General features: G+C 36.2%; 1 protein-coding gene across 2 annotated transcripts in view; it reads left to right on the forward strand.

Moving 5' to 3' along the window:
• adarb2 (adenosine deaminase RNA specific B2 (inactive)) overlaps nucleotides 1-27,634 on the forward strand; it is a 182,238-nt gene that overhangs the window by 67,836 nt on the left and 86,768 nt on the right. The window contains exon 2 of one of the 2 annotated variants that reach the window (XM_058766024.1): nucleotides 2,082-2,161. The exons of the other annotated variant lie outside the window; for it this stretch is intronic. The gene's annotated coding sequence lies outside the window, so the exon portion shown is untranslated. The remainder of the gene's footprint in view (nucleotides 1-2,081; nucleotides 2,162-27,634) is intronic. 2 annotated transcript variants of the gene reach the window in all.

The raw sequence follows: 27,634 nt of genomic DNA on the forward strand, positions 1-27,634 counted from the left end.
TCGTGGCCCTGGATCAGCAGAGTCCTGCCCCAGACAGATGAGTCGACTCTTGTGTGGGCAGCACAGGGTACGACCCAGCGTGCAGCCAAAGCCACATGTTAATGCGAATGTAATCCACATCCTGCTATGGGATGATCCCTGTGAACCTCTGCCAACATCACCATGCCTGGAAGTATGCTCTCTATCATGCTTTCTAGTAACTGAAACATCATCCAGGCCAGCTGAGTTTGAATGGGTATGTGTGGGTTTTATGCAAAGCTTGTTTTGCCATACAAATGTCAAATACACTAATACTGCATGTACATACTTTCCCGGAGTATTATGTGATTTATTATTGTGGTTCTACTTTTTATCTTTTAATCAGATATTTAACCCTACCATGTCTGTATATATGTGTATCTTGAGCCAAAATAGTAGCTTTGATGTAGAAAACCTAAATACATTCACTGCAAATCTATTCAAATGGCGCATTCATTGCAGGAAACATACATGCTAATGTATGTGCATTTAAAGTGCTTATGTTTATAATACGACTAATTTCCGAAAACATGTTAGCAAGGAACATTTGCAGTCTGTGAACCTTGGCGGCGCGGTAAGTTAGCATTTAGCGCCTCTTTAATCTGATGACACTGCAACTCCCTGGAAAATAGGCATGTGATATACAGAATTTAAAAGAGCCATTTACTCCGGGCTGAATGACCTGTGATGATTGCTACAGATACTGCCAGTCAAGTACAGTCACCATCAGGAGTAAATAACTGATAATGCTGCTGTCAGCAGGCTCTTTATCCTGCCCAATTACAAATGAGTCAGGAAAAGAGAGGATGAATATAAGGGAGACCGGGGCAAGATGTCACATGGGTAGCAGTATCTTAGTAACTAAGATTTTGAGTCCAATTACACATTTCTAGCAGTGACACTGAACACTATTTTGGGGTAAGTAGGAAATGAATGCTATTTTATTCAACAAGGCTGCATTAAATTGATCAAAAGCGACCGAAAATACTTTTGCATTGTTACAAAAGATTTTTATTTCAAATAGCCTAAATGTTACTTTAGTCTTCAGTGTCTATAATGATTCTATAATGAACAGAGTAATAATGCTGAAAAATTCAGCTTTGCATCACAGAAGTAAATTACATTTCAAAATATACTCAAATATAAAACAGTTACTTTAAATTGTAAATAATATTACTGTTTTTACCTTTTTTTTTTTTTTTTTTTTTTTTTTGATCAAATAAATGTAGTCTTGGTGAGTATAATACACTTATTTCAAAAACATTTACTTTTTTTTGTCATTTCATTAATATTTTGTTTCATATTGGTTTCACTTGTCTTGAATGTTGAAAAGCTGAAAAGCCTATAATAGTCTATGCTTTGGCATAACTTTCCAAATATAGTGTGACAACATGCCTTGCTGTTGCTACATGTTCAATGAACTTAAACTTTTTAATAATATTTTGCAGTCAAGATTTTATGATTTATGAATATACCCAAGTATAAAGTGAACTAGCCCAAAATTCACTTTCTTTGCTCTTTTCTTCTCTAGCACAGGTGGTGAAAATTTAATTTCAGGTCACAAACATTGAAAACTCTAGCTTTAACCTACAGTGTTCTCAAAGCATAACGTTCGCTGTTATGACGTATCCGGCATTCTCAGCGTGGCTTCCTTTTCGTAATGTGGTGGGTGATGCGACAGTTAACGTGCTTCAGAATGCAGAGCAGGCGGTCAGTGATAACCTCTACCTATCTCTGAAGATAACACTGCAATCTGGAATGAAATCTACTGATGGCCTGCTCAAGCTGTCAATCAGCAACCTCTCTTCCTCGCTTTCTTTTGTGTTATTGGGTGAAAGGTTATGTGAAAGACATTGCAGCAGTATGTCAGGAGTAACAACTGATGTCTGTTCACTATAATGTTTTTAATCATCTTTTTCTTTCCTTCTGTTTTTCTTTTGCCTCTCAAATGGATGTTCACCTCACGCTGGGACACTTTTAACAGGTATGTGTTCACATTTAACCATTTCCCCATTACCCATGGTCTTCCCTGACCAGCATGCTTTTCATTTTGGCTCCTGTAGGAACATGTGACGGCTTTTTGACCAATGTTCCCTGTAGGGTTTGGGAACAAAGTAAAGATTTGTCGCCTAGAACACCTAGAGTAGGTATCACACCATGCCTTGAACTTCTGAGACCCTCAGACCCACATGCATTTTTTTTTTTGCCATGGAATACAACCTTTTTCATAGCAATTGTGTTTTGGTGAATTGGTGGCTACAGTGCTGTTCACACACAAGGATAATAATTATAACGTTTTAATATTCCTTCTAATTCTGCGAGAATAGGGAAGTTCACTACTCAAATTTAACGATAAGACAAAGGAACAGAATCGTTTGAATCACTTTCAGAACCGTTTGGGGTTTTTTTTGTTTTTTTTTGTTGTTGTTTTCCAGCTGATGAATGCTAAAAACACTGACAGCCAATCAGAATCCGCCCAACTTTAATGAGCTCAAGCATTTAAAGTGGCAGACGAGACAACTGCAGGGCGTGCTTATAATAAAGACAACATTGTTTTCTGTTGGTATGGAGTTACTGCTATAGTTAGTGTAGTCACGATACTGGAGTTTTTAAATTTGATAGGATACCTGTTTCATTCATACCGGAAGCCAGAGAGGGCCCTCACGCAGAAATATGCATCATAGAAGTAACAGAACTTATGACTTTCTGGGAAATCCCTAATATAGACTAAGTCATATATTGCTATTACTGAATAAAAAGAAAATAGAAACGCTTTGACTGATCAAACACAAAGACAATAAGCAAACTACTGTGGCAATATATGGTTTATCTGTGTTCAAGCCATCTTTGGTATCTTCATTAGAATAAAATCTATTTATGATACAATGCTATTCGACACGGCATGGATTACAGATGCTGTACATTTTATGGAATACTATAAAAAAGTGTTGTCCGCCTCATTCTATGATAAGACTCCACATCAGATAAGAAAAGGAAGTTATTTCCAGCACTCAACTGATGTTATGAAGCGAGTTTGGAGTTATTTCATATGAATTTGCATGACCTCATTTGTACATTTGCTATCGTTTCTATCTACATTTACTGTCTGCGTATTCCCACCTCGCATTTAGGGGCGGACCTTCTGGCTTCTTTTTTTCCAAATATTTTCGTACAAATGAAATCATACAAATTCAAGAAATTGCCAGTTATATTAGTAGCCCATACAGTTTTAGAAGACTTGTAACATCGCATCATATGGAAGATTTTTATGGAAGTTAAACCATTTTATGATTCCTTTTTAATGCTTTTTTCCCCTGTCCTCTTTGGAGCTTGAGAGCTGTCACTTTAAACCGTTGAATGGATTACAGCTGCAGAAAGGTCATTACAAATTTCTCATTTTGTGTTCTACAGGCAAAATAACAGCATATGGGTTTTTCGAATTTTCAGTTTTGGTTAAACTATTTCATTAACTGCTACAAATTTACTGACAAATCTTCTTTGCATTGCGACATCTGTCATTTTCCAATTGTCTGTAACCAAATGCTTTGGAAAGAAGGTGGTTGGCACAATGAATTTGCTCAAACCGAACACTGCACGATGGACGACAATAGGCCTCTTCACATAATTGAAAAGCGAAATGTAAAAATGTAGAATAGAAGCTAATGAAACCGCTCCTTAAAAATGTGTCCTTTCAGTGGTGCTGTCATATTTCAATTTAAAACACAATGCAAAGCAATATTAGGTTCCAATGAGGCATAATAGAGAACAGGACCTGAGGTTACAATCAAATTCCAAACACCGACCATGATGGAAAGTTTGAACAAGCAGCCATTATTTACCAAATAATAAAAAGACGTTCACCATTATGAACCTTTTTCCTATTATTTCGATGCCACTGTGGTAATGTACTATGAAGGTTGCACTTTAGCATTACCATAATTAAAATGGATGCCTGAGGCATTGTGAGTGAGCAGTAATAGATCATATCATTGTGTCGGAGATGCAAAGACACAGATCATTGGCTACTGAGGATGAAGTCAAGTGATTGGGAAAAATATTTCCTTTGCTACAGTTAGTGGCTAGCAATGAAGCCTTGATTCCTTAAATATCTACTAAATGCTACTGTTTTGTTGTTCTTGTTTGTTTACCCCAGAAAATGTGTAGTTGGTTATTTTGCATTTGCCATTGCTGTAGCTGTAAAACAAAAAACAACAACAACAACAACAAAAAAAAATCTCCTAATAATCGCTTTAATTAAACACACTCAAGCTAGAGAGATTCTCTCAACAATGGGTGAGTTTTTGAAAGCGTGAAAACTCTGGCCATGGACTGAAAGTATAAAAGGGTTTGACTGACAGCTGGATCACACGGTATTGATTGAATCTCGCGCCCAGTCTGTGTCTCTGCCTCTCTGTGTTTTAGCTGAGCTTTGTTTGTTTGGTTTCGTTTGGCAATTCTCTTTGGTTATTACATCGTGTGGAGCCCAAGTTATTGCCTGGTTTGAACGAGATTGACAATCCAACCATCATAGTTAGTCCCACCTGTAGATGCCAGTTCATTGATTCACACTATTAATTTAACATGGTATTATGACTAAGACTTATTTAGATTTAAATGTCAACACTTATAATGCCAAAATGGGTAAATGACTTTGTTTATGACAGAAAAATAAATGAACACTTTATTCTCTTTCAATATACTGAATAAAGTGTACCAGGTAACAATACATACAATAGGGTGGCATAATAAAGTCATACAATGTCCAATTCAAATTGACCATTTTTTTTTTTTTTTTTTCTTAAGTGTACTTTTTGACTAAAAAACTTAGTTGAGAAAAAAATGATGAACAAATTGAGTTTTAGGACGACAAATGTTATTTGCATCATATCTCATATTTATTTAGTTTATTGACATTTGTGGCTTATTTTAATTAAGGCTAACCATAGCTTACATAATAGCTTGCAAATATTTTCACACTTAACAAATTTACAAAATGATGACTTAACTACTGACTGTCAATAGAAATGTTCTGTTCACAACTGTTATTTATTTTGATTTTCTTTGGGTTCTTCACATCTCTCTTGTCATATTTCAGTCATGTGTCTCCATCATATGTTTTCATATTTTAAGATTGAAAGTCTGGAACTTAGGTAAAACAATAAAACCTATAGGCTACATAGCACAAAAGTAACATAGATAGATAGATGGATAGATAGATGTCTTCAGCAGATTTTTGAGTTTGCTCAACTTATTTTTGTGGGAGATTCTCAAATATTTGTTGTATAAACTTAAAACGACAAGTTGAGAGAACTCAAAAATCTGCTGAAGCTGGTTGCCTTAAAATTTTAAGTTGGCTCAACTTTCTTTCTTTTTTTTACAGTGTAGATAGATGGATAGATATATAGATACAGATATAGATTTATTCACTGCCATATCACACCTGCAGGCCAAGACTGGTTGCCCACTGAAGTTAAGCAGGGTTGAGCCTGGTCAGTACCTGGATGGGAGACCTCCTGGGAAAACTAGGTTGCTGTTGGAAGAGGTGTTAGTGAGACCAGCAGGGGGTGCTCACCCTGTGGTCTGTGTGGGTCCTAATGCCCCAGTATAGTGACAGGGACACTATACTGTAAAAAAGCACCGTCTTTCGGATAAGATGTCAAACCGAGGTCCTGACTCTCTGTGGTCATTAAAAATCCCATGACACTCATCGTAAAGAGTAGGGGTGTAACCTGGCCAAAGGGGTGTCCTGGCCAAATTCCCTCCACTTGCCCTTGTCAATCATGGCTTCCCAATAATCCCCATCCACTTGATTGGCTCTATGACACTCTCTCCTCTCCACCTGTAGCTGGTGTGTGGTGAGCGCACTGGTGCTGTTGTCCTGTGGCTGCCGTCGCATCATCCAAGTGGATGCTGCACGCTGGTGGTGGTTGAGGAGAGACCCCCCCACATAATTGTAAAGCGCTTTGGGTGTATTGCAATACACAAAGCACTATATAAATGCCTCATATATATATATATATATATATATATATATATATATATATATATATATATATATATATATATATATATATATATATATATATATATATATATATATATATATATATATATATATATATATATATATGAGAGATATATTCCCATATAGTCCCCATAGTAGAAACACCCAATTTCGGTAATTCCAATATGACATGTTTAGGGTTATTTCTTGAACTGATTTTAAACAACTTCCTTTCAGACATATTAGCATGAACTCCGATTGTGCAGTTTCATAAGCAGAGTTCCTGTTGACTTTAGTTGGCGTTATTTTCCCACAGTATTGATGAGTCATTGTCCAAAGCCTCCGTAAATTCCAGTTAAACGGGGAACGAGGGAGGGGGGAGTTTGGCTGCGGATCGGAGAGCGGCTGCTATTAGCCGTTAATTCTAAAACAAATTATGCAATTAGCTCCCCCATTAGAATGTAGGCCATGCAAGAGGTCGACGCAACCTTCACTTGATCTACTCCTCAGTCGAGACGAGAAGGGGGAAAAAAAAAGATGAAAAAAAGCCCATTATATGGGAGAATGTTAGCCTCAGTACAGCGGATCTCAATAGCTCCACACCGACTGCCTTTTATTTATAGGATTTTCCATAATGAAGTTTCAGTGGTATTCGTGTCTTAAACAAAGGGGCAAATTGTCTGCTCGTCTGAGATAATATTGTCAAGGGAACTAGGCTGTGAATTTCTTCAGTCAGCCCCTGAGAGGAGAGGTGGGGATTTCAAGGTGTTTGTGAGAACACCACTCTCAATAAACTGTGTATTAATTACAAAATATAAACCATTACCTCAGTGGAAACTCTTTGTCTTCAATTATGTCATCCTGTTATTTGTTCTCATGATTCAATTTCTGAGCTGTGAGTGATTCAATGTTTTTATTTCCTGGAGTTCAAGCGTCTGTTTGCTTATTCTCATGTAAAACACAGACAAAAAGTCAGTGTTGTAATTGTAGTTCTATTCTAAAACCTTGTGAGCTGCATCGCTGTCTTTTAAATCAACATCTAACTATACTGAACCTCACAAGTGACTGATTTGGAGCGTTCTACACTGTCAGCCGCTCTCTTAACATGCATCAAACAAATAAACTTGCTTACAGTTCATTCCAGTAGAGTTTTGTTGCTAAGCTAACAACTTGATACTATAATACAGTTCATTTGAATAAGTTTTAGCTATTATTATTTATTGTTCACATTATTAAAAATTTGTATTATGCTCAACATGTATTTTATGACTACATCCACCAACTTGGATGATATTCTTCACTGAATTAGTGTATTCTAGGATTGCCTACTGCCATACTACTGTTACGATTTCTGCAGTATAGTATACATACTATGCACAGTATGACTATTTTCTTGACTCATTGTGATTAATTTTCATATTTTCACACAAAATTGTATTCGAAATTAAAAATGTTTTAATTTAATATAAAATATTGTAATTTTCAGGAAAATATTTAATTGCTAAATTTAATGTGCAACAGTTGCGTAATGTGTTCTGTTTCATATGCTGGTTTTTACTAAAATGAAATCTTTTAAGAATGATCATTTTCATTAATTGAAATAAAGCAAAAATAACAGATATAAAAAAAATATATATATAATATAGAATTCCTGCCTTGGCAACTAACTGAAATAAATTAAGTTAAATTATTATAAACTAAAACTGAAATATAAAATAAAACAAAGCTATATTGAAATGTCTATACACTATAATAAATTATATAGTCAGAAAGTCATGGAAACTTTTTACATCAATTTGACTAATATAAGAACTTTTTTTATATAGGTCATATGGTATTCAACTTTTTTTTTTCAATGCAGTTTAAGTTTAAATGACTTGTAAAGTCAAGTTGATTATTGAAAAAAAATTAAAGCAGCAAATGAACTTTAAAAAAAAGAAGAATATATATATTCAAAATATCAATCAACACTATAATAGTATATAAATAATACTGGAATAAAACTGTAAGTGAGTTTTCTATTTCGGACATTGTGATATTGTCTACCTTTTGGAACAATCTTTGTCACACAAGCAAATCACTAGAGTTTGGAACTGAAGTGATGCATGATGCATTTTGCCAATATTGCTCATCTAGTTTTTATTTTGATAGTGTGTTTGTTTATTTTTTATTTCTTGCTGCAGTTTGGTGTGAAAGCACATTGTAAGATTTTAGCTCCAAAATCACTTTTAAATGACCACTTTAGAATCAGCGATACGCTATTCTTTTTGCAGCAACCTGAACAATGCTTCCATACAGCTTACTGTGTAAAGGTCTGTTCGATAGGGTTTAAGCCAACATGGCTGGAGTAATGAGCTGGGATGTTATCTGTCCCCACCAGAGAGGTAAATACCGCTCTTATCTTGAAATGTTTAGCCACATGTTTAAATCAATGCCAAAAGGGCAGGCATAAAAAAAACAAACATGAACACACACATACGTAGTGCACTTTCCACAGCCATTTGGAGTCAAAAACTCTGAGTTTAGCAGTAATGCCAGGTCTCTGCCAACATCAGGTCTCAGAGTCCTAAGCATATGTGTTTAGAGAGGTTAATGTGTATAGAGCAATAGTTCTCAATTCTGGTCCTGGCTCTTTATATAAAAATAAATGTATATTAAGAGATTGAGAACCTCTGGTATAGAGATTAAATGAATAGTTTACCCCAAAATTAAAAGATTTAGAGAAATTTAGCATTTCATCACTTGCTCACCAATGGATTATCTGCAGTGAATGGGTGCTGTCAGAATGAGAGTCCGAACATCTGATAAAAACCTCACAATAATCCACAAGTAATCCACACCCCTCCAGTCCATCAATTATTGTCCTGTGAAGTGAAAAGCTGTGAAGTGTCTGTAAGAAACAAATCCATCATTTGAAACTCCTATCCATAATATTGCTTCGTAGTAGTCGTATTGATTACTTGTGGATTATCAGATGTTTGGACTCTTATTCTGACGGCACCCATTCACTGCAGAGGATCCATTGGTGAACAAGTGATGAAATGCAAAATTTCTCCAAATCTGTTCCGATGAAGAAACAAACTCATCTATATCTTGAATGGCCTAGTAAATTTTCAGAAAAATTACATTTTTGAGTGAACTATTCCTTTAAATTAACCCTATCTTAGTTGTCAAACAACAATTCAGATGCAAGTCATGTGATGGCCAAATGCAGTGTGTCTCAGAATAACACCTGGGTTTAAAACCAGAATTAAAATCCGATTGGTCCATAGAGATGTTTTTCCAAAACCAACTAGAAAGCTATCCTATTTGGCAAAATAGTGTCAATATGGGTTAATATAGGCTATTCATTTTTTTTTTTTTTTTTTTTTTATCATTTTAAAAAATAATTGTTTGTATATTACAAAATACAGTTAGTCAGTAGCCCTTAATAAAAATCCCAATTCCTCATATTTTGGCCCTTTGCTTACAGCCACATGATTATCCAAAGCTCTTTCTAAGACACAGAGCGCATGAATAGCGGAAGTAATGGTACTGACCTCTCATCGTATTGTTTTGGATGATAAAATGCCGGCTGATAAATGAGACCTAGTAATTGGATTATGATAAAAAGGTTTTCAGATTGCGGAATGAATGGCCATTTGAAATTGCATTAACGTTCCTGACGAGAGGAAAAGGTAATGGTGAAAGCCGTGTCTATTCACACTTTTGTTCTAGCCCCTGAGTCAAAGGGTACGCGTTAAAAGGAGACTTCCCTTGCTTATTGCTAATGTAATTATCTGTGTGACCATTGCATACATGAATTATGTAAAAGTGGCTGAATATTGTAAACGCAGTTTTAGTGGCCTTTCGGAAAAGGAGAACATTACTGTGGAGTCCTTTAGCTCTGGCGACTTCTTTGTACCTCATTATTGTGGCATAAAGGCTTTCATTTGGACCTTATTCTTCTTGTGATGGCCTTTGTTGGCCTTTATAATTTTAGAATTTTTATTAGTCGTGCGATTTTAAATTACTTGCATGTCTAAATCACTTTTAAATAGTGACATAGAAAATGTTTTGTGTGAATATTTGTAATAATTTTAAACCTTTCCTTGAGGACAAATCACATTTAGGCCCTGATTTACAAAAGGTTTGTGTATAAAATATGCAAGCTGTTCTGCTAAATTCTTTCATCATACAGATGTGCAAAATAGCATGTCTTGTGTCTTAAGCATTTATTTATTTTGCAAATGCATGCAAAATATGGAATGGTACGACGGCGTTTTAGTGCCACCCTTAATAAATAAAAAAAAAAAACTAAGATTACGAGAATAAAGTCGAAATGTTTCGAGAATAAAGTCGAAATGTTTCGAGAATTGAAGTCGAAATGTTTCGAGAATTGAAGTCGAAATGTTTCGAGAATTGAGTCGAAATGTTTCGAGAATTGAAGTCGAAATGTTTAGAATTGAAGTCGAAATGTTTCGAGAATTGAAGTCGAAATGTTTCGAGAATTGAAGTCGAAATGTTTCGAGAATTGAAGTCGAAATGTTTCGAGAATTGAAGTCGAAATGTTTCGAGAATTGAAGTCGAAATGTTTCGAGAATTGAAGTCGAAATGTTTCGAGAATTGAAGTCGAAATGTTTAGAATTGAAGTCGAAATGTTTCGAGAATTGAAATCGAAATGTTTAGAATTGAAGTCGAAATGTTTGAGAATTGAAATCGAAATGTTTCGAGAATTGAAGTCGAAATGTTTCGAGAATTGAAGTCGAAATGTTTCGAGAATTGAAGTCGAAATGTTTCGAGAATTGAAGTCGAAATGTTTAGAATTGAAGTCGAAATGTTTAGAATTGAAGTCGAAATGTTTCGAGAATTGAAGTCGTAGAAATTAAAGTTATAATATTTTGAGAGTATAGCCTATATTGCGCATGCAAATAGCCCGCATTGAGAGCAGCGGGAGAAGTTGCCAGGCCACCGGAATTGATCTGAATATTGTTGTGTCCGAGCGGCCGCATCATCTTACTGGGATGTCAATTTTAAGGACTCGCGGAAACAGCTTAATATCAAGAATATGATATTTATTAATAACAGACTGAACAGGAACAACTGTTTATCTTAACATCAGCTAACACACTCAATCAATATTCCTTTGGGGGGCACTGTAGCTCTCTTATTTAACCCTTTTTTAATACACTACAAATATATGTGGGATTATTAGCAGAAATCATATCATGTGTCATACTCGCGGGGACAGTATGCTTGGAAATAATATTTAATGTCCTCAATTGCATTCGTTATTTGTAGTGTGCCAGCCACCCAATAGCAATTAAGCTTTGTGCTTTTAATATAAAACAAAGTCTCAGTTTTCAAAATCAGTTTTATAACGAAACACAAATTATGTGTCTTACAATAATTTGATTTTCAAGCTCTTTAATGTGGCGTGACAGGTTGCTGTATTTATGTGAATCAGTTCATTAAATTATTGTGAAAATTCCACCACCTATTCCCAGGGGCGGACTTAGGGCCCCGGAGAATCAGGGGGCCCCGTCTGATATTCGCGAAACATATTTGGCAAATGCACCAGTATGTATTTGTGTTATGGAGAGCGTCAAATGTTCACTCGCCACTCAAAACGGTGAGTTTTTGTCAGGTGCGGAGTTCTGCAAGCTTGTGAATCCTCTCATTATAACAATGTGTAGATAAGATGTAAATAAGAGATTAATTGTGCAGAGAGCTTATTAACGGAACGTTGTGAGATCGCGATGAACTGAAGTGAGTGACAGCTTTTAGTGATTATAGACGGAGTGTCTATAATCAATTTATAATTTTATTTGTCTTGATGTTTCAATATGACTCTCTCGTGTGCTTTTCCTAGGCGCGCCAGCGCGAACAATAAATGCATATGAACTATAAACTAAAAACTTGTATAAATGCACGAATGCAATGACTGGAGATATCCACTTAACAGATTACATTTTCGATTTGTTTCTCGGCAAACCCGATCAATATGCCCTAAGAACGCTTGGAATATGGAACGAGTTGCATGGGATAATTTTTATGACATTTGAATCCTTTTTGGAAAAAGATTGAAGAAGTTTACAATTCAAAGTGCAAGCTTTTTTTTCTTTTCTTTTTCTTTTGTTATCAGAAAAAAATAAGGTAGCTTAATATGGCTTTAGAACAGCATCAGGTTGACCTAATTATTTAGGCTACTTAAGTTGTGAAGGGGTAATAGTTACAATAAATAATAGCTATAGCTATAATGAGAGAGAGCTAGCGAGCAAAATAAGGGTTACGCGTAAAAGAGCATTAGTTATTTTGTTGGGGCCCCGTACCTGAAATTTGCTTAGGGCCCCCAAATCACTAAGTCCGCCCCTGCCTACTCCGCAAAAACATCTGTGGCGTCCAAACTTTCATTCCTCACATGTAGCCTGTCTAATTAAACAGCAATAAAACGTTCTAAAGGTTGAAGTGGACTCAAATTTGTTAACATACTTTATATTGTTGTCTTTTCATGCTGTAAACGTTAAGTGACTATTCACAAACTGTTTTATTCATGGTATAGGCCTACTGTAAATGAGGAAATAATTTTTAACGTCTTCCATTCATTATTTGTAGCGCGCCAGTCAACCAGTAACAATTTTGTGCTTTGTTGCTTTTACACACAGCTCAGCTTTCAAATTCTGCCAGTTTTATAACGAAATACAAATTATAAATGTTTTGCTCTTTATTTCAAGTTTATAGCAAGATATAAATTGAAGGAACTATGACGGCGTTTTAGTGCCTCGTTAAAAAAAATTTAAAATCTAAGATTACGAGAATAAAGTCGAAACGTTACGAGAATAAAGTCGAAACGTTACGAGAATAAAGTCGAAACGTTACGAGAATAAAGTCGGCGTTACGAGAATAAAGTCGAAACGTTACGAGAATAAAGTCGAAACGTTACGAGAATAAAGTCGAAACGTTACGAGAATAAAGTCGAAACGTTACGAGAATAAAGTCGAAACGTTACGAGAATAAAGATTATATAGTTAGAATATTTTGAGATGGGCTATTCTAGCCTTTTGTTCATGCAAATGGCCCGGATTTGGAGCGATATTCCAAATCTCAGTTTTCGAAATCTGTCAGTTTTATAGCGAAATACAAACAATATGTAGGCTATATTGCAATAATGTTTGTTAAGCAGCATGTGAGTCAATCATCTTTCCGATTACAATAACGAACGACAAGACATTTTCATTATAAATTAGGCTAAACTTTTTTTTTTTTATGCCTTATGATGTTCCTTCAATTTATATCTTGCTATAAACTTGAAATAAAGAGCAAAAACACATTTATAATTTGTATTTCGTTATAAAACTGGCAGAATTTGAAAGCTGAGCTGTGTGTAAAAGCAACAAAGCACAAAATTGTTGTGATTACTGGTTGGCTGGCGCGCTACAAATAATGAATGGAAGACATTAAATATTATGTCCTCATTTACAGTATACCATGAATAAAACAGTTTGTGAATAGTCAATGTTTACAGCAGAAAAGACAACAATATAACGTATGTTAACAAATTTGAGTCCACTTCAACCTTTAGAACGTTTTATTGCGGTTTAATTAAACAGGCTACATGTGAGGAATGAAAGTTTGGGACGTTTTTGCGGAGCAGGTGGTGGAATTTTCACAATAATTGAATGAATTTATTCACATAAATACAGCGATCTGTCACGCCACATTAAAGATCTTGAAAATCACATTATTGTAAGACACATAATTTGTGTTTCGTTATAAAACTGATTTTGAAAGCTGAGACTTTGTTTTAAATTAAAAGCACTAAAAGCACAAAGCTTAAGCTATTGCTATTGTGTGGCTGGCGCACTACAAATAATGAATGCAATGGAATACATTAAATATTATTTCCAAGCATACTGTCCCCGCGAGTATGATGCATGGTATGATTTCTGCTAATAATCCCACATAGCTATATTTGTAGTGTATTAAAAAAGGGTTAAATAAGAGAGCTACAGCGCCCCCACAAAGGAATGTCGATTGAGTGTGTGAGCTTATGTTAAGATAAACAGTTGTTCCTGTTCAGTCTGTTAATAAATATCATATTCTTCATATTAAGCTGTTCCCGCGAGTCCTTAAAATTGACATCCCAGTAAGATGATGCGGTCGCTCGGACGCAACAATATTCAAATCAATTCCGGTGGTCTGGCAACTTCTCCTGGTGCTCTCAATGCGGGCCATTTGCATGCGCGATATAGGCTATACTCTCAAAATATTATAACTTTAATTTCTACGATTTAAATGATCGTAACATTTCGACTTTATTCTCGAAACATTTCGACTTTATTCTCGTAGTGTTTCGACTTTATTCTCGAAATATTTCGAATATTTCGAAAAACAGTTTAGCCTAATTTATAATGAAAATAATGTCTCGTCGTTGTAATCGGAAAGATGACTGACTCAGATGCCGCTTGACAAACACATTATTGCAATAAAGCCTACATATTGTTTTTGTATTTCGCTATAAAACTGACAGATTTTGAAAACTGAGATTTGGAATATCTCCCGGTGCTCCAATTCCGGGCCATCTGCATGAGCAAAAGGCTAGAATAGCCTATATCAAAATATTATAATTATATAATCTTTATTCTCAAAACATTTAATCTCGAAACATTTCGACTTTATTCTCGAAACTTTTCGACTTTATTCTCGTAGTGTTTCGACTTTATTCTCGTAATTTTAGATTTTTTAAAATTTTAACGAGGCACTAAAACGCTGTCGTAGAATGGTGTCTATGGAAATGTATGTTAAAAGAAATAATTTCATAGTCATAAATGAAATTCTGAGTATTTAGTAAACAGTCACTTATGCTGCGAGAGTGCAAGTGTTTGTGTCCAGTTGTAAGTATAGTGCTACATATTGGTACAATCATTTGTAGTAAATACACCCTTGAAATGCGCATGCGATTTCTAAGATCGCACAAGCAAATTAGTAGCTTTTTGGGGGATCTTAGTAAATCAGGTGCATTATGGTATTTGTAGTGGAATAATAATAACTGGAATAATCATTACCTATGGACATTTACTTTGGGCTCTGTTAAATATTCCCTTCAGGTGAAATGGGTTTAGCAGCATTCGATTTAATATTGGCATTATTCACTTGATTTTTGATTACCTATTTGGTGAAACAGCGCAGATGTTTTGCCCTCCTCCTCCATCTCCTAAAAGCTGAACAGATGATGTGCTTCCTCAAGCTTGTTTTTTTTTCTGCTCTATACAGCTGGAGAGAGGAGAAGCCAGACAGAATGAAGAATGGGGTGGACGGTGGAATATACTTGTTTATTTCAATAGCATTATTCATATTTAAGTCTATTTGCTTCATTAATGAGAGATTTAAAATGTAGTTTGATTTAATGGGACTTAAAAAACTAATTTTAGCACAGTTAAGTATGTTGGTCCTTTTGGTAAAGTCACAGTCTTTAAATATCTGCAATAAATATGTCCACATTTTTATTGATTATTTTCCATCATTCACTTTTAATAATCAGTTTCTACATTTTTGAGAATCCGCATTTTCATTTTTGGTTATTTTTAGTACAGTATATGTTGCTTGTTGACACTGGCACTGTTCCAAAACTTGGTTAGCTGCCTACCAAGACACCATTTAAAGGCTTTGTAGGTGTTTTCCTTGCTGTTCCAAACAAATTATGCTGCCCTCGAAGACCAGAGATTACTCTGTGATCACAAATGCTAGCTCCACAAATTACAAAAAAAATCAGAATACATACATTGCCATTGCCACTCATTGTTGTAAGAATTAAATAACTAAATCACAACTATTTCCCAAAACTGTAGTAACTGTTGCACTTTCATCATTTGAACCATGTTGGTTAGCAATACAAGTCTGTCATTAACAACACTCTTTTGGCTTTTAAAAATACCTGCAGTACAACACTATGCGTTTATAGCTACCTGATTTATAACGTATTCAGCTTGCAACAGACATTTGCAAGTAACTTCATCACTTTCTTAAATACTGATATTTATGATAATACAAAACGCACAGCGTTATAACATACAAATATGCACATCATAGCATGACATAAGACGAGTCAAAAGTCAAAAAATGAATTAAAAAATTGACTTTGTTTTTCTGCTTGTTAGAGTATTGTGCTGTTTGCTTGCGACATGCTATAACGTCAAACTTTGTTGGATTCAACAGTGTTTGATAATAGATTGTTCCCTCATTCACTTCAGTTGAGTACCAAAGTTTTTTTGGTAACACTTTAGAATAATGGTCCGTTGTTAACAAGTAACTATGCAGGAAGTAATAGGTAGTACTACATTAACACTCAACTTAATACTATTAACTAATAGAGAAGCAAGATTAACTAAGCAGTAAGTAATAGCAAATTTAGGAGAAAGGTAGTTCCTTATTAGATATGTGATAATTATTAAATAAAAATCTCCTCATTGAGAACTACTTGTGAACTATGACCAATTAATAAAGAATAACCAATTAATTACTAATCACAACAGTAACGTCTTAAAAGTGAACAATTGGATTCTTTGTGGAAATTAATTTATGAATATGATTTCCCCCAAATAAGTCGGCTACAGTTTGAAATTGTGACTTCTACTCTTACCAAAGGATGGATGTTCTCTGTTTATTTCAAACAAAAACACAGAATAATAATAATAAAAATAATTAATTTAAAAATGCGATTGAATTGGTTAACAATTATGAGCTCTAGTTTGTGTCAGTTCAGTATTTTAGTGACAGTAGGCTGGGGAGGACTTTTCTTGAATATAAATAATGATGTTCTCTTGACAAAAGCAATTCACATCCTTAATGAAGGCATCGACTGCATTTATATTGTGTTAAGCACAAAACAGCATATTCCAGATTACAGTGTCTGGTAAAATATCACTAGTGCCTCACACAAATGAATGTGCCTCATGTATGAATGTACACTATGTGTCAGATTTAAATATGTTAAATAACGGATTAAATTACTTAGTAATTACTGAGTGGTTAAGGTGTTTTTCACTTTAAAATAATGGTCCAGATCACTAGTAGTTCCTGAAGGCTGACAAGCTAACCTTTGAGTAATTAGTGAGGGGTTCATGTATTTTTCACTTCAAAGCTAAAGTGCTACTAAGGAACTACTAGTGATCTGGACCATTATTTTAAAGTGAAAAACATGTTAACCCCTCAGTAATTACTCACAAACAAATTAATAAGTTATGTAATGTTTTATGACACATGATACAGTCATACATTTGTGTGAGGCACTAGTGATATTCTACCAGTAGATCATTTGGAGTGGGATACATATTGAACTGACATAAAACAGAGTTCATAATTGTGAACTAATTCAATCATGAGCTTGTCAGCATCACTTCCTAATTATTAATATTTTTAAGTGAATTATCGTTTTTATTATTATTCTCTGTTTTTGATTGAAATAAACAGAGAACATCCATCCTTTGGTAAGAGTAGAAGTCACAATTTCAAACTGTAGCTGACTTATTTGGGGGAAATCATATTCATAAATTAATTTCCACAAAGAATCCAATTGTTCACTTTTAAGACGTTACTGTTGTGATTAGTAATTAATTGGTTATTCTTTATTAATTGGTCATAGTTCACAAGTAGTTCTCAATGAGGAGATTTTTATTTAATAATTATCACATATCTAATAAGGAACTACCTTTCTCCTAAATTTGCTATTACTTACTGCTTAGTTAATCTTGCTTCTCTATTAGTTAATAGTATTAAGTTGAGTGTTAATGTAGTACTACCTATTACTTCCTGCATAGTTACTTGTTAACAACGGACCATTATTCTAAAGTGTTACCGTTTTTTTTTTTTTTTTTTATTCAGTCAGGATGCTGCCTTAGAAGGCTGCTGTCCATGTAGACAGTAACAGTGAATCAGCTAACTATGTTTTGGACCTGAGCTTCTATTTAAACTTGTTTTTCTACTTTTCTGTGTGTATTGTTAACCAAGATTTCCTCTAGGCTGACAACTAGCAGTCCGGCATGTGGAAATTCACCTGTAAAAATGCCCGTGGATGTCTACCAACACCAGACATATCATATATACTTCTTGTTACTGGAGATTGGCGTTAAATTACCAAGGTGGCAAGTCAGGGGTGGACCGCCAGAGTCTTGAGGTTGCAAATCAACCCTTAGTTTCCTAAAGAATTGTTTCCATTGTAAGCTTCAGGGAAAACTCAGCGGTTGCTCAGGTGTGGTTTCAGTTTGCTGGATCCCACACGTATGCCGTGCCCTTTTCCTCTGCTACCAGTGTTTGTTCTTCACACTGCTTGCGTTCCATCTGATCCTACCATTAAAACGCTGACCTGAGTGGATGAATAATCACTTGGTGCCAATTATCTTTACACACTGGCAGTTAATATTCACTCCCCTGTCTGCGCTCCTGCATGTTGCTTCCGATAAAAGGCATGTTTGTTTAGCGTCTCTGTATATTCACACCTCCATCACCCTCCTCCTCTTACACACAGCTGCGCAAGAAGCGTTCGGCGCCCAGAAATGAGCTTCTTTCCACCTGAACATCTCCTCTAACAAGCGTATGCTTTGAGAACTGGCGACCGGGAGTAAGAGAAAAAGCTGTAACATGTTGTTAACAATTACTCAGCGAATTATCGTGAATCTCATTAGACTCAAGCTGCACCTTTTAACCTTGTTAGCTGTGCTAGAATGAACACTGGCCCCAGAATGCATGTTGGGTAATTAAAGGTGGATCAGGTGGCAGCTAGGCCGAGATCTCTGAGCTGCAGTCGCAATTGAAATACAGATTGTGCAATCTGGCTGGTAATAATGATACGGCATCTTAAAACAGGATAAAAATGTGCTATTTTGGGATATTTTTGTCGGATGAGGAACCGCTTCACTGGAGCCATTGAAACATGCCGTTGAAACAGGCTTATCTGTGCAAAGGTTAATGAGGAGCGGTGTGGTGTTGGTAAGTAAGACACAACAAAAGCTCTGTCGTTCATATCAGCGAGCGCACATGCCGTGGAAGAGCTGCAGGCATCGCCAGGCACACTGGGAAACACTGATATAATTCCTGTCTCTCCAAAAGCATCTTCAGTTTGCCTAATTACTTTTCTGCTACTCCAAGTATGCTGGTTTATGATGGAACCATTATTGTTCCGTGACCGTTCTTGATGATACCCGTGATACGGAATTCAGGCATTTTAAGTGCACGTGAAACGAGTTACGCGGTTTCCTAACCAGGTGCGACATGACTAGTTTACAGCAAAAGTGATTTGTATGTATGCTGTGCGATGAAACACAGTGAGCAGGAACTTATTTGATGTTTTATATGCGATTTCACTGTGGGCAAGTCATGACATGTGTCGGACTCAGTAGCTGTGTTCCAATTCAGGGGCTGCATCCTTCGAAGGCCACAAAGAATAGAGAATTATTCTTCTTGTCCAGCAGCTGTGACAGCTGTCGTTGATGAGCAACAGTAATGGACTTCATTTGTATGTTATATTCGGCTGACTAAAAAACAAAACCACATTCACAACCTGCCCAAAGAAGTTCACCTTGGTCCACACTTAATATGAATCTGTTTACTCAAGGCAAGGCTAATATTAGCATACTCCTAAAAGTTGCTTCTGTAAAATCTAAATTTGTGTTTACTCGTTTAGCAGGGTTGCTATAGTTAAACCATGGTAGCCACAAATTAACCATGGTTTTGCTACACTAACCATAGTTTAACCATGGTATTTTAGTAAAGCTGTGGTTATACAAATGGTAATCAATCCCCCAAAAAATCATAGTTAGGCCTACTACACTTTTACTACAAAAAAAATCCTAATGAATTTTCATGAGGATGGTGCGTTTAAATCCCTTTGATTTGATCAAGACTGGTGATGTATGATTTTTTTTTTACAAAAAATAAGGTTTTTAACTCTACTTCTATACAAAATGAAGAATGTGTTTTTGCAACTGTATTTTTGCCTTTTATTCAGTTTATGAAGGTGCTCTAAATTGAATCATTATATTCTATATTATGTTGCACTTGTACAATACCATATTTTTCACATGCAACTTAGCTGGTTTTATTCTAAATGAAAAAATATTTCATGCAACAAACTTACTGTCAGTACAGACTGTCACATCCACCATGTAAAAATGAAACATCGTTGTCATACTCCATCAGTTTAAATTTTTTTGACTAATAAAATGGTCTCTAGAATGATAGTGCCCCTCCCCCAATAACACCTGCCTCTATTTAGCATTAGCCACTAATGTAAATAGCCTATTGAAATGGCTGGTACAAAAATTAAGATGTCCCGCCCCAACTTCCTGTTTCAGTAGTAAATGCATCAACACAGCACTACTACTATAAAAGAGACGTTGAGCTATTCCTTTACATAATGTGTAACTGCTGCAGGGACCAAAAGATTGTTGTTTATACGTTGCTGTTATGAGTGTAAGAGAGAATTGTGGGTAATACATTTGTGCTGTGCATTTATATGGGAAGGAAATCACCATGTTTGTCTTGGACTGTGTGCTAGTTTATCCTTTTTAGGCGATCATGACTTGGCAATAACAATCCGACACAATTTAAACCGTGAAACTAAAAGTTGATCCTGAATTATCTGGGCGAGGGAAGTGGGCTGTGCCGTGTCATACAGTCAGAAGAACTATATTGAGTTTGGGAAGGGTAAAATTAGAGTCATATGTGTCACAGGCAGGGACAGATTGCTGTAGCCCAAGCGTGTTGTTGGGCGTTTTTCATGCTTGGCAGTTGCCTGTGTTGCGGCGGCCAGCAGGCGAGAGCTGAACGCTAATTGAAGCGGAGGAAGTGGTGTGCTCAGGGGCCATGCCTCAGTCCCCAGCACCTCCATCGCTCCGCTCCCCTGGGGGGCGTGAAATTGTTTTGTGTGTCCCTGTCATTGCAGAGCTGGAAGCACCGCAACTACACACACATACATACTCATTTACACAATTATAAGCACTGTGTCATATGCCTACCAGGCATACACGGCTATCTGCCTTTGAGACTAGGCATAGCCCATTATGTGCACCGAGGGTGGGTAATATTGTCCTTTTTATCACCTTTAATTGAGCCGTGTGAAATAGGAGACTTCTGTATGTGGGCAGAAATAAGGTTAGAGCAATTATTAACAATTAGCCCCTTTCAATCACCTGATTCTGCTGTTTTACACTTTAAAGAGCAATAAGGCTGACTGAGTCTTTTTGAAAATGTACCCGATTTGATTTAAAATGTTGTGTGTATATATATGCATATATATTTATATTTAAATGGTATATGTATGTATATGATGGGCTATATTTATGCACTTTTTGAATAAATTTAGTTTTTGAATAAAATCGATACTTTTATTCAGCAAGGACACATTACATTGATCAAAAGTAAAGTTGCTGTTCTTTAGAACAGAAGTTTCTATTCATCAAATAATCCTGAAATAAAATATTACACTTTCCATAATATTAAATCACACAACTGTTTTCAACATGTGTAATATCACATTTTTCTTGATTAACAAATCAGCATATTAGAATGATTTCTGAAGGAACACATGTCACTGAAGACTGGAGTAGTGATGTAGATATTTTAAAATTGAAAATTATATTGCAATATTACCGTTTTTATTTATTTATTTATTTTGCCTTTGTGCCAACCATGTCTTGATAAGAAACATAAACATCTTGCCAACCTCAATTTGATACTGTTAAGTGCTTTGACACAATCTGTATTGTTAAAAGCGCTATATAAATAAAGATGACTTGACTTGACTTGACTTTTTAACAGTTGTTTTGAGTATACTTGAAAGTTCATTAAACATATAAGTACATACTGTGTATCTGAAAACAGAATTATTCATAGCGATGTTGCTTTTTGATCCTTCAGTGTCTGCACTTATTGACGTATACCATTTTATTAGCATGTCTGGTATGGTGTAGACTACGCATTTGGCCTGTGGAAGTGCTGGTCTACCCATTAAAGTTTCTTCCTGGCCCATGTGAGTTTTAGACTTCCAATTTTTCTTAACTTTGCACTTTTGTGTAAATTGCATGTGTATGCATCGTAACTCATTCTGCATGTTTAATTCCCCCCCTCCCGCCCCCTACATTTAGTCTGCCCTGCTGAAGCAAACACGCAGGGTTTTTTTGTTTTTTGTTTTTTTTTTTAGTAGCAGTAGCACTGACACCATTTCAAACATATTGAGGGCAGTGGAGCCTGGGGTAACACATTGTTGTGGGATTTGAGAGGCGGGGGAAGTCAGTTGGGGCATGTGGGTGCAGCGGAGGTTGGTGTGGTTGTTTGCTGGGCTTGCGTCTTTTTGGCCCAGGCCTGGCAGTGAGGGAGATGAATGGTCCCCTCCACCCGCCATACTAAGTAATACGGTGGATGATAAATCGCTGCTTTCATTGACACCAAAATTGGAATCATTGGGTCCAGGAACCAAAAAACTAGGAATGGCCCTTTTGCTGGCACATAGTCATCTGTTAAAATGCCATACCTGAGGCCACACAGGGTAGTCCCTCCTCAGCCTCTCACTTAGATTAATGATGGGAAATGAGTCGGGGAATAGGGACCTTCTTAAGACACGGCCTCTCCGTGTTTATCATGAGCCCTGGCCTCTTGCTTTACACTAAAAGCTTTGCTGGGGGAAAAAGAACCCTGGATGTTTATCTTTTTGCGGTATCAAAGGAAAGATTGGTGCAATCGGCAGTGTAAGCTTCTGCAATATCAAATAAGAAATGTGTAAAACAAATCCCTGTCTGTACGGAATGACTTGTTCAGCTTAATGAGTTTTACTAATTACATCACGACACCAAAATGTAACCTTTTCCAGTCAGCAACCCTTAACCTGCAACTACTGCAGCATGGATTAGCAAGAAGTGCTGTAGTCATTGAGACCTGAGTCCAGGATTAAGTCTGATTCAAGACAGAGTTAAAAGGCTCCTGAGTCCATTACAAGACCATAAAAATGTGTATCTTTATACAGTGAGGAAAATAAGTATTTGAACACCCTGCTATTTTGCAAGTTCTCCCACTTAGAAATCATGGAGGGGTCTGAAATTGTCATCGTAGGTGCATGTCCACTGTGAGAGACATAATCTAAAAAAAAAATCCAGAAATCACAATGTATGATTTTTTAACTATTTATTTGTATGATACAGCTGCAAATAAGTATTTGAACACCTGAGAAAATCAATGTTAATATTTGGTACAGTAGCCTTTGTTTGCAATTACAGAGGTCAAACGTTTCCTGTAGTTTTTCACCAGGTTTGCACACACTGCAGGAGGGATTTTGGCCCTCCTCCACACAGATCTTCTCTAGATCAGTCAGGTTTCTGGCCTGTCGCTGAGAAACACGGAGTTTGAGCTCCTCAAAGATTCTCTATTGGGTTTAGGTCTGGAGACTGGCTAGGCCACGCCAGAACCTTGATATGCTTCTTACAGAGCCACTCCTTGGTTATCCTGGCTGTGTGCTTGGTCATTGTCATGTTGGAAGACCCAGCCTCGACCCATCTTCAATGCTCTAACTGAGGAAGGAGGTTGTTCCCCAAAATCTCGCAATACATGGCCCCGGTCATCCTCTCCTTAATACAGTGCAGTCGCCCTGTCCCATGTGCAGAAAAACACCCCAAAGCATGATGCTACCACCCCATGCTTCACAGTAGGGATGGTGTTCTTGGGATGGTACTCATCATTCTTCTTCCTCCAAACACGTTTAGTGGAATTATGACCAAAAGTTCTATTTTGGTCTCATCTGACCACATGACTTTCTCCCATGACTCCTCTGGATCATCCAAATGGTCATTGGCAAACTTAAGTCGGACCTGGACATGTGCTGGTTTAAGCAGGGGAACCTTCCGTGCCATGCATGATTTCAAACCATGACGTCTTAGTGTATTACCAACAGTAACCTTGGAAGCGGTGGTCCCAGCTCTTTTCAGGTCATTGACCAGCTCCTCCCGTGTAGTTCTGGGCTGATTTCTCACCTTTCTTAGGATCATTGAGACCCCACGAGGTGAGATCTTGCATGGAGCCCCAGTCCGAGGGAGATTGACAGTCATGTTTAGCTTCTTCCATTTTCTAATGATTGCTCCAACAGTGGACCTTTTTCACCAAGCTGCTTGGCAATTTCCCGTAGCCCTTTCCAGCCTTGTGGAGGTGTACAATTTTGTCTCTAGTGTCTTTGGACAGCTCTTTGGTCTTGGCCATGTTAGTAGTTGGATTCTTACTGATTGTATGGGGTGGACAGGTGTCTTTATGCAGCTAACAACCTCAAACAGGTGCATCTAATTTAGGATAATAAATGGAGTGGAGGTGGACATTTTAAAGGCAGACTAACAGGTCTTTGAGGGTCAGAATTCTAGCTGATAGACAGGTGTTCAAATACTTATTTGCAGCTGTATCATACAAATAAATAGTTAAAAATCATACATTGTGATTTCTGGATTTTTTTTTTAGATTATGTCTCTCACAGTGGACATGCACCTACGATGACAATTTCAGACCCCTCCATGATTTCTAAGTGGGAGAACTTGCAAAATAGCAGGGTGTTCAAATGCTTATTTTCTTCACTGTATAGCCCATCCCCAATTATGTGATATTCTGGTTATCAGATATAGATTAGCCCCTTGTTCCCCCTATGAAAAAAAAAAAAAAAAAAGTTTAAACCATCCTCAGCTGTTTCCTGGTCTTAGCTGGTTTAACCTAGTCTTCAGCCCGTGTCAAGCTATGTTCAGCTAGTTCAGATTGTTGATAAAAACCCCTCTAAAACTACCCAATAGAACAGTCTGATCCACTGGGCTGGTTTAGGCTGTTAAAGTTGTTGTTTTTTGTAGTTGATTTTATAGGATTTTTTTTGCACATTTGATCATCTGCCAGATGAATAGCATCTTGGTTGGTTTTAACACAATGTTAAAAAATAGGTCTTGTCTGGTAACTTGTTTGTACTTCATACATCACTTGTATTTAAAACCATGTGTACTTTAAAAACCCATACATTTTTCGTCTGGCAGATGGATCAGACTGGTGTTTTGGCAAGTTTTAGAGGGGTTTTGGGCAATTTATGTGCACCATTACACCTCTACAATCTAAAGCTGAACACCTTAATAACAAGCTCAAACCAGCTAAGACCTGCACAAACCAGTTAAGACAAAGAAACCGCTTAGGCTGGTTTAAACTTATCTGACAACCCTAATATCACAGAGACTTGGGGGTGGGCTATTTTGACATGGACCATTAAGCAACCACCTGACAACTAACCAGCAACCCTGTCAATGTCCTAGAAACCACATACTGTAGAAATGCATAAAAATACTCCACATACCTTAGCAAACACAACACTCGTTTTGTACATCTAGTTCAAATACCTATTTATTTATTTATTTATTTATTTTCCTTCAGAAAGTATAAAAATCTAGTTATCTGTTTTAAATAAGCATATGAGAAACACAAGGTCATGGTGACTGTTTAGCACATTTAACACAGTGTTAACACACTTCCTAAATTCTGGCTCAAAGAAAACACAATGGAAACAAATTGGTGTGCACCAGCACTACTGTGAAATTGAGTGACTGCATGTGAAACACTTGTCAATGATTATGGACCCAATGTTGGAGAATGATGATTATTACTCATTTGCCACTGTTTTATGCGGAGACTGCTCATTTGCATATTTTACCCAGGTGTGACAATCAGTGGAATGGGATTATCTCAGCAAACATGGAAATTCATGTAATTCAATTTCTCCTAACAAAACATCCCCTTTGGAAATTTTACTTTTTCCATCACAAAAAAACACTGTTAGTGAGTCTCTTTGTTGCTCATTTAAATGTTCCTCTGTTTAGCTTTGTTTAGTTTTTTTATTATTCATTTATTTATTTTTTATATACTGTCACTGAGCAAACCTAAAATTAATGATTTTATGAAAGTAAATGTTTCTGTTCATCAGAAGGTTCACCAGCTTTTTTTTTTTTTTTTTGCCAGCTCTTAACATAGAGTACTGATTCAATACTTTACAGTTTTGTCATCATTTTGAAACCATCAGATTCATCCATTGTTTTCTGTTCAAATATGATTTCATATTCTGTTAAGCAATTACTGGCACTGTTCAAAACCCTAGCAAGCTGCCTTAAATTCTACTCTTTGCTGTCAACATAACTTCTAAAACAGAATCCTAACTGAAATATTACCAGATCTGAAATGTTCTACATAGAAAACAATGTTAATGCTCCATCACAGACACATTGCTTCTAGAGTTTTGCATTAGCATATGTTGCTAAATAAAACAATACAGAGCATAAACAAATATTATTTAACTAGTAGTCAGCTAGGTAGTCAGACCTGTTTAATTCAAAATTATTACCTTTGTGCTTTTTGTGCTAATACTTTGTGCTTGAACCTCTCTTAATATGATATTTATTCACTGAAAACTAGTCTTTTGTGTAAATGGGTGGTTGTCGGTATTATGCTTGCAGAAGCAATATAAACACTCTCTTTACTGATCATACTCTCATGAGGAGGTCGAGAGGCGCGTACCACCATAAATCAGAATGCTTCAGGGTTAAAGAGACCACTGACTACTTTATAGAGGTCAAATAGAGAAACAGGAGAGAAAATGTCCTCTGCATTAGAAAACTGAATTTGCTAAGGAACAACACTACTCATGGGACGTGTGCCTTTTGTGCAGCTTTTAATTGGATATGAATATCTTGACTGTTGAAAGCTGTGGTCACCTTACACTCAAAATTCCCTTGATCTCTTGTATATGTGCATCATGAGATGTCCACATGAAGAGGCAGTTCCACTGTGGCATGCGTAATTCCTGTTTTCACTGAACAACATCCCATTTTATTTTCATAACATGACATATTTTCCATGTAAAACCTACTAATGTGCGGCTAGGCTTTATTTTATGGAAGGGTTTTGTGACATGATCTTCAAAGAAAAGTGAATGATTCAGTCTATTAAAATGTATTAAGAATGATCACAAAATTCAAGATATGAGGGCAGAAAATGTGTGTGTGTGTGTGTATATATATGCATATATGTATATATCGTTTCATATAGTTACAATCACACGAAGAGTGACGTTTTTTTGTTCAAAAATAAGCATGATTGTGATTTATTGATTTTATGCAACAGTTCAATAAACAATACGTTAATATTAAGAGACTTACGTTTTAGACATCATATTGCCTCCATTTCGCCAAAAAAAAAGAAAAAAAAAAAAATTCCAAACAGCTACAGCACTGTTTTGCGTCTCTGAGCAACATGACGATGTTTAGTTCCTTGAATGAATCAACCATTAAATGATTCGGTTCAGTCGTTAACTTGTCGTTAACTTGTTGCCACCAACTGGCGATTTTAATTTCACATTCGAAGTATCTGTTAATTTTTAAATAATTTCAAATATCAGTATTTAATGTTTTGTTTAAAATATCAAAACATTATGCATTTGTAACTGCAGGTTAAAGCACTATCCTAAACAGTGTGTAAATACATCTAAATGCCACTTCAGATGTAACTTCTGCAAAGATTAATTTTGTTGATACTGGTTTCATTTGTTTGGTAACAGCCTAAATGTCTTATTCTAATTGACTGATTAAA

This window comes from Onychostoma macrolepis, chromosome 24, assembly GCF_012432095.1.
Source record: "Onychostoma macrolepis isolate SWU-2019 chromosome 24, ASM1243209v1, whole genome shotgun sequence".
In the NCBI taxonomy this organism is placed as follows: Eukaryota; Metazoa; Chordata; class Actinopteri; order Cypriniformes; family Cyprinidae; genus Onychostoma; species Onychostoma macrolepis.